This window comes from Corythoichthys intestinalis, chromosome 1, assembly GCF_030265065.1.
Source record: "Corythoichthys intestinalis isolate RoL2023-P3 chromosome 1, ASM3026506v1, whole genome shotgun sequence".
Classification (NCBI taxonomy): domain Eukaryota; kingdom Metazoa; phylum Chordata; class Actinopteri; order Syngnathiformes; family Syngnathidae; genus Corythoichthys; species Corythoichthys intestinalis.
In genome coordinates this window covers 72,181,738-72,188,035 of record NC_080395.1, presented here as the reverse complement: position 1 = coordinate 72,188,035, position 6,298 = coordinate 72,181,738, and the positions used below count along the sequence as shown (strand labels likewise).

At 40.9% G+C, this 6,298-nt stretch overlaps 1 protein-coding gene across 3 annotated transcripts in view; it reads left to right on the top strand.

Annotated features, from left to right (window-relative positions):
- Window positions 1-1,576: 1,576 nt before the first annotated feature.
- The window catches only part of LOC130917256 (SH3 and multiple ankyrin repeat domains protein 2-like), a 525,263-nt gene continuing 520,541 nt past the window's right edge, over window positions 1,577-6,298 (top strand). For all 3 annotated transcript variants that reach the window (XM_057838487.1, XM_057838477.1, XM_057838497.1), the window contains exon 1: window positions 1,577-1,804. The gene's annotated coding sequence lies outside the window, so the exon portion shown is untranslated. The remainder of the gene's footprint in view (window positions 1,805-6,298) is intronic.

Below are 6,298 nucleotides of genomic sequence, written 5' to 3'. Positions count from 1 at the left end.
AATCATGGCATTTAATTTAATTTAATACTTAATAAAAACTTTAATTATGCTCTCTCATGTTCTCACCTCCAGTTAGGGTTTTGTACCCTAAAAAAGTTTTAAATGCCCTCCTGTTCAAAAATTTTCCTCCGGCAGAAAATTAAAATTTTAAGCTTTCCTATGATGTATCACACGTGCATATCAGACACTTTTGAAATTTGGCCAAATTGGGGATCTCAGAGCGGAACTTCAAGTCACCTGAGTATCCACCATATATAAATACAAACATTTATTTTGGTATTTATATTTTTATTTTTACTTTGATTTATTTATTTCCATGTTCCATTCAACATACCTCGTTTATTATGACAAAGCAGCGAACAGGACGGGGTTATGGGGGAACAGAAGAAAAGAAACACAAGAGAAGAAAGAAAAGAAACACAAACAACAAGAAATACACTGAACGCCTAACTACACTAACTACTAATATATTGGTGCTATCGTCAGCTAAATGTATTTCCGGGTGACACCATGTGGGGGGCCTGTTAACCAGGGAAAGAGTGGGATGGGGGTGGGGGAGTCTATAAGCTAATTGATTGAAATAGGTAGAGTGTATACAAATCAGCTCTGTGATCTAGAACCAAGTAATCGTGTGAATCCCTTGTTAGTGTAAGCCCGTTGGCGACCGACCCTACGCCGCCCAATCGCCAATCCCGGCACCGGGAACCCCCACCCGAGTGCGCCCCATCACATCCAGCCGCATGCGAGCCCCACCAGGCGCGCAACAGCCACGCAGACGAGCGGAGACGCCACGCGGGCGCCACTCGGTGATACATGCTACATGGAGTTTTTGGATCTAAAAGAGGTAATAATATCTCGTTAAAATCATTGCATTTAATTTAATTTAATTTAATACTTAATATACTTAATATCTAATAAATACTTTAATTATGCTCTCTCATGCTCTTACCTCCAGTTAGGGTTTTTCTGTTTAAAAAAAAATATATATATTTTTTAAAAAGCCCTCCTGTTCAAAATTTGTCCTCCCCCAGAAAATTGAAATTTTAAGCTTTCCAATGATGTGCATATCAGACAATTTTGAAATTTGGCCAAATTGGGGATCTCAGAGCGGAAAGTCACCTGAGTATCCGCCATATATAAGTACAAACATTTATTTTGGTATTTATATTTTTACTTTGATTCATTTATTTCCATGTTTCTTTCAAATCTCTGAATTTTATCTCTTATTTTTGTATTTATGTCGTTTGTATTTTCACTTTTATTTATTTATTTATTTTTAATAATTTCTGTTTTGGCAGCTGTTCCTCCAGCCTTTGCTGATAAATAAAGAAGAGACAAAGTGGGTTTGAGATTTTAAAATATCATTATCAATTGAGGTTTGAGGTGAAAGAAAAGTAGAATAGCCTATTGTCCTCGAGCATTGATCCACCTGTGTCAGCGAAGGTTTTTTTTTTCTGGTCCATCCCTCCCTCACCGCCCCCCGGTCGCTCGCTCGCTCCCGGTGCTGTGTGTCTCTCACGGTGCCCTGCCTCTCACAGATATCCGCGCCGGCCGGCCGGCAGTCGAGTGCCTCAGATCGAATTCTGGCAACGAGGCAGTCGAATTCCTCAGCGGGAGATCGAATTGAAAGCCCCGCTTCTTCACCATCCACTATCGCTCCGTTCGGACTGTACATGACGGTGCTGCGCCCGGCGTTTCCATAGCAGCAATTTCCGTGGAAGTTTGGTCAGGAATTTGAAGGAACTGATATCAGGAACAAACCGCCCAATTAAAAGACGAGAGGAAGACTGAGCAAACGGCCACGGTAAGAGTTTATACAAACAGACATAAATAAACTATGACAGTAGAGGCAATCCCTCGTCGCTTTATTTTGAAGTAATCTAACTGAATTGTGTTTGGTTTTTATTGAGATGAAAGTTATGCTTTTAGCTCAAGTGGTAGGCTAAAGGGCTGCTAAAATATGGAGCCGAAATGGTTGTGTACTCCTTAATGTTCTGCAAACTTGGTTTCTGCTCCTTTGAACTACTGAAATCTGTAGAGCCCCGGAATGATAAGTTATGGTCACAATAACACAAGTTGTTAAAACCTTGTTCAACCTATACAGATAACCGATAATTTCCTCCTCATTCCAGCCGATAAGCGATAATGTCAAGCCCATCATTCTATAAAAAGATTCATGTAAAATTTTAAAGTATACACAAGCAAAAATATTACTGTGCAAAAATAGAATTTATTGCTCTTTTTTTCCAACATCAAATGTGAAAAAGTACTAATTCCAACATTTAATTAATGACAAATTGTTTGACATTGTGTAATGGTAACGTTTTGGCAACAATTAATTACGGAGTGAATACCTAAGTTGCACAAATATGCCTATGAAAGTAAGCCATTCCTAACATATAACATTACTACACTGCAAAAACACACCTCCCTAAAACTAGTTAAATTCCCTTGTTTTCAGTGTAAAACTATTGTAAATAAGGGAAATTACCTGCCAGCACTTAAAGGAAATTTCACTCAGATTTCTTGAAGAAAAATAGCAAGCTGAAAATAAGCTTAAGAGCCTTATTTTAAGCAATAAATTATTAAACTTGATCTTAAAAAAACTTGTCAGAAATGTTCTTTATTCAAGAATAAGTATGGTTGAAAACATTATTTGAAAGCAATTTTTTCTTGATTTAGGTGAGAAATGACCAATTTTTCAGATGTATTGGCTTAATAAGAACAAATACTAAAATTTACTTCAAGAAAGTGGAATGATCTGGCGTATTCATCTGTAAAGTAGTCTTTAACACTCAAAACAAGATGGAGAAAATTATTTGACTTGATTTAACAAGAATGATCTGATTAAGACGTCATAAATTTACAGCGTACTGAATAGGTTACTGACTGGCTGACTTTTTGTGAGTGTGGTGGTTTGGTGCATGTTGAAATTATCATCACTGTGCCGTCATGATAAGCATGCTTACTTGACATCACTTGTCCAAATGTCCGCGGTGAAAGTGATGTATTCAGCATGTTTTTCACCAAGAATGGTGGTCGTATAAACTGCAGTATTTTTTTATCCGGGCCTTTGGCTCTCTGATCACTTTGGTAAAAAAAACGTCTCTCGTCCGGCATCTACTCCCGCCTGTGCCGTTCAGTCCCTCCGGCCGCCAAATTAGTACCTGCGCCAGTCCTCTGTCTGGCACCGGTACTTGATGAGTTGAACCGTAGATGAGTGGCGACGGCGCTGCCCGAGATCAAGATGTCAAAAGCGTCTCTCCATCGTCCCAAGCCCCTTTCCTTAGCTGTTTGTTGACATTAGAGCCTAGTTCGGGCCTAAAAAATCCAGCCCGACCCGACACGGCCCGCTGGTATTGAGGCCCGACCCGGCCCGAGCTCGATCACTTAACTAGATTTGCAGGCCCGAGCCCGAAAAACCCGATTTTTTTTTTTTTTTTTTTTTTTTTTGAGTGACGCGGAAAAAACGCAGCAGCAGCAATTTATTTTCATTTCTTCGAGTTGGCAGAAAAAAACGCAAGTTTTCTTAATGTTTAAATAATCTACATATTTTTTTTAGAATTATCAAAGCATTCACACAACGAAATAACGCTGGGAAAGTTTGTTAAACATATTTCTGAGTGTGTGGGATATTGTTCTCACATGGACGCGCCTCTCTGACAAGGAGAGGGAACAGGAGAGGGCTGCGCCTCGGCCGTGCAGCGGGAGGACAAGAAGAAAAAGCGGCCGGCGCCACGGCGTTCGTGCACACGCACAAGCAAAAGCGCAATACAGAGAGCATGCTCTCCATTTTTGTTTTTGTTTTGTTTTTTTAAAATAATTTATTAGTCCGGCATGGCGACCCGACCCGACCTGACCCGAACGTGAATGCTTAAATTGTGGGCCCGACTCAACCCGAATGTCGGGTCGGGTCGGGTCGGGTCGGGTTCGGGTTCGAGCACAAAATCTAACCTCTAGTTGACATTGGCTTTAGCCATCGCGCTAGCAGCAGCCTCTTATTCGTTCCAAAAATCTTCGAGATGCAGATTTAAATGGCTGATCAGGTTAAGGGTGTTAAATGAGGATGCTTTCTTTCCGCCTCGTGGAACTTCTGCAGTGCATAATTTGCAGATGGCGAAAGCGTCGTTTGTTTCACACACGGAAAGATCAACCCACGCTAGTGACAGAGCCGCCATGATATCCCTCAACCCTGTTGTGTAACACCGCCTCCTCTATGACGCCATACTCCTCAACCCCTTCTCCCTCATGGGCTTCAGAGGGAGCAGGGGTTGAGAAGGCGGCGATGCAGAAGTGGAAGTAGAACTGCTTCGGTTGCGCACATTTGGAGGCTAAATCAAGTGCTAGTATATAATTATCGGATTGCATTATCAGTTGAATTTTTTAAAACCTGGATTATCTGTGTAACGTCATAATTGCCATTATTGCCAATAATTATCGGTAACCGATATTATCGTGCGTCTTTTTAAAGCACACCTTAATTTGGACATACAGTGCTGGCCCAAAGTATTGGAACCCCTGCAATTCTGTCAGATAATGCTCAATTTCTCCCAGAAAATAATTGTAATTACAAATGTGTTGGTAGTCATATTTTATTTTGCTTGCAGTGAAAAACACAACAGAAAATGAAAAAAAAAAAAAATTAAATCATCACAAAACTCCAAAAATGGGCCGGACAAAAGTATTAACACCCTTTGAAAAATCATGTGATGCTTCTCTAATGTCTGTAATTACCAGCACCCGTTACTTACCTGTGGCACATAACAGGTGGTGGTAATAACTAAATCACACTTGCATCCAGTTAAAATGGATTAAAGTTGACTCAACCTCTGTGTGTCTTGTGTGTACCACATTGAGCATGGAGAAAAGAAAGAAAACCAAAGAACTATCCGAGGACTTGACAAGCAAAATTGTGAGGAAGCATGGGCAATCTCAAGGCTACAAGTCCATGTCCAAAGACATGAATGTTCCTGTGTCTACCGTGCGCTGTGTCATCTGCGACTGCACTGTGACTAACATCCCTAGATGAGGACGGAAAAGAAAAATTAATGAGAGAATTTAAAGAATGATTGTGCGGATGGTGGATAAAGGACCTCGGCTAACTTCCAAACAAGTTCAAGCTGTCCTGCAGTTCGAGGGTACAACAGTGTCAGCCTGTAATTTCCCTCGGCATCTGAATGAAAAGGGACTCTATGGTAGGATACCCAGGAAGACCTCACTTCTGACCCGGAGACATAAAAAAGCCAGGCTGGAGTTTGCCAAAACTTACCTGAGAAAACCAAAAACATTTTGGAAGAACGTTCTCTGGTCAGATGAGACAAAAGTAGGGCTTTTTGGGAAAAGGTATCAACATAGAGTTTAAAGGGAAAAAAACGAGGCCTTCAAAGAAAAGAACACGGTCCCCACAGTCATGGCGAAGGTTCCCTGATGTTTTGGAGTTGCTTTGCTGCCTTTGGCACTGGACTGCTTGACCATGTGCATGGCATTACGAAGTCTGAAGACTACCAAAAAATTTTGCAGCATAATGTAGGGCCCAGTGTGAGAAAGCTGGGTGTCCCTCAGAGGTCATGAGTCTTTCAGCAGGACAATAAAATTCCAGCAGAGCATTGTAAGAATGTCATTGATGGATACCGGAAGCGGTTGTTCGCAGTTATTTTGTCTAAATATTGTGCTACCAAGTATTATTTAGAGGGTGCCAATACTATTGTCTGGCCCATTTTTGGACTTTTGTGTAAAATGATAGTGATTTAATTTTTTTTTTCATTCTGTTTTGTGTTTAAAAAAAAAAAAAAAATATTGCAAGCAAAATAAATGAATATATTATTACCGAAGCATTTATAATTGCAATCATTTTCTGGGAGAAATTGAGCATTATCTGACAGAATTGCAGGGGTGCCAATACTTTTGCCCAGCACTGTAAAAGGCTATAATATTGGCACCAAAGACCAATTTGGGGGTATCGTGTAATTTCCAATAACAACTTTGACAAAGGCAATATAGTGGAAAGCAAGGTGTTCTCTTTCATGATTACTGCCCACTTGGACAAACATATAGACCAGCACTTCTCAAATAGTGCTGCGGGCCCCCCCAGGGGGGCGCAGAGCGATGCTGGGGGTGGGGCATGTGACCTTGGGGAACAGACTTTTTTGCCGTACTAGAACAAAGTGTCACATCCACTCAATGGGTGGCATGCAGTGGTGCTCCCATTTTCAGCATGTGCGCAGTATTTTTGAACCAAAGAAGAGCACACAGCAAAGAGCATTGGAGATATGAAAAGATAGGGCAAGGAAATATGACG